This window comes from Anneissia japonica, unplaced genomic scaffold (genome assembly GCF_011630105.1).
Source record: "Anneissia japonica isolate Jap-2015-1 unplaced genomic scaffold, ASM1163010v1 scaffold287740_len772037_cov194, whole genome shotgun sequence".
Lineage (NCBI taxonomy): Eukaryota > Metazoa > Echinodermata > Crinoidea > Comatulida > Comatulidae > Anneissia > Anneissia japonica.
This window is the reverse complement of record NW_022736571.1, coordinates 329,564-332,089: the sequence shown is the minus strand read 5'-3', so window position 1 is coordinate 332,089 and position 2,526 is coordinate 329,564.

The window sequence follows — 2,526 nt, the reverse complement described above, 5'->3', positions numbered from 1 at the left end:
GTTGTATACTTTATTCACATCTGTTCACCAAAGGACCTAATTACACCATCAAAATCGGCTGCTACAACCGAACACACTTCTTCTCTAAATAAAAGTACTACACTGGGGCTGCTCGCTTTAATAACTCGGGATAATCAACCTCTCATTTTACGGTGGCCTGTTCCGTATGGTGATGAATCTATATAAAAAAAAACACAACTGTCAAGGCTTATACATTATAATATAGAATTGAAATATAATATATATTTAATAAATTCGGCAAAATAGTGACTATAGGCAAATACTAACTTAGTCATTGACTATATTTTTTAGGACTTTAACTTGCACTAGTATTTATTTATATCTTTTTTTATCTGATTTATTACCGTACAATATTTAAAATAACATACAGAAAGAACAATGATGATAACATTTAATTATATTCTGAATATTATGTAGGTTTAATACGATTATCGTGATACTACTTAATTTTATGTGATAAAAAAATATTAAACAATTAAATTACATTATACCATGATATAGGGTGCACTGAAACACGGTGTTTCAACGTACTCCGAGGCACTATCGGCCTTTGTGTCTCGTAATGGCGACTCACATGGCCAAAAACAAAAATGTGAATAAACAAGCATTAACATGACTTTTTTAAAATATATTCATATTCATTGAAATAGTAAACTATATATTCTAGGTGTTATTTATAATAAAGTTATATCGATAATAGTTACTTACCAGGTGTTATAATCGATATTTTGAATTTATATTTCGAACGAAGATGCTGCTTCTAAACTTGTACACACCTTAGTAACATCCATATTGGATTATTGTAATGGAGTCCTCTACGGACTGCCTCAATCCTCAATTAATAAGCTTCAGCTGCTAATTAACATCGCTGCTCGGTTGGTTACTGGAACACCTAAACGTCAACATATATCACACCAGTACTCCGTCATCTTCATTGGTTGCACGTGAAGAAGTGAATTGATTTCCAAATTTTATTGTTTGTTTACAAATCCATTCATCAGTTATCTCCTAAATACATTTCTCAACTTATAAAGCTGGCGTCACACGGTCAGTTTTTGACTTCAAATATTCATCCAGTGCAAAAATGATTAATGGGGCTTACATGATTTGCGTTCCAAATCTGTGATTTTACTACGAACTTTGCTTTAACCTATGGTCCCCTTGGGTGTCCAAAGTGAAGGGAAAGGAATATACCATGTCCTATTTTCTACAAGTATTTGACGACATCTGAAAATCAACAGCCAATCGCAGCGCAGAAAGTTTAGACCTTTAGGAAATGGTAGGGATCTGCATAGAAATAGAAGAAAATACAAAAAAAAATGCCAAAAAAAAAAATCTCCACAGATTTAATTGAGTGCTATCAAGAGGAAGAGTTTTTTGCAAAATATCATCAAAGGACGACTTATCCATTCGGAGAAAGTTATTGTATTCTCCCTTATCGCCAGCATTCAACTCTTTTAATAGACCATGATATGCTAAATATTTATTTCGTTTGTGAATCAACGGCCTAACCCAAGTACGTGTTTGTTTTGTTTTTTTTAATCTCTTAACCTTCTTTTTCTTTTCCATTTCATTTACCAAATATACAAAACTGACCACAGTAACTAACAAATTTACATCCATATTGAACTTAAACTAAAAAAGTCTGGGTGTTGGAATATCAAGTGGCCTAATTTTACTTGGCCTTAATAGAGATTGTCCCTAAAATTATTATGGGCTGACAAGTTATATATCAAACAATTCACCCCATTATTCTACTGTCATCATATTCATATATGTAGGACTGGTGACTGTCCTTGTAAAATGCAATATGCCAGGATTATATAATCCTAATCTGGCTTATGCCGTCCTGTATATTGTATATACAACTAGATTACAACAGTTTAATTACTATATTGGAACAGCCTTAAACGCCGGGAACCAGCGTAGATTTTTAAACCAATTTCTAAATACGCCATTTTAGAATTCATCCGAATTATGACTGTAAACACACGCATTTACAGGGTTTTTTTGGATTCAAAATAGTACGTATACAGGTATGTATATCATGTCTTTCTCTAAAAGTTTAGACTTATATTAACTCTAATGCTATAAAAAAAAAACATTAAAGTTCGGTCAACCTAGGCCTAGACCAATTAAGGCCCTCGGCATAACCTAGTTTAGGCCTAGATGAACAACTTTCGGCTAGATCATGTGTGGGAAAAAGCCGGGCCTCTCTCTTAGGGGTGAAGGGTATTTAGAATTGCCAAGAGGCTCCCTACTTTGAGTGTCATAGTGGGTCCCCCTAATAGTACCTCCCTAGTGTTCTATCACCTCAGTGCAGGCCTATTTGAATTCACTATTTCTACTACTAGCCTCCTATATTAGGCTTAAGGCCTAGTACTATAGAGCCCTATCTATGTAGACATAGGTCTCTAACCTAGGCATCGCCTAGACTCGATTTTATTACAGAGGTTCTACCTAACCACGCCTAGGCTAGGCTCCCCCCCCCCCCCCCCCCCCCCC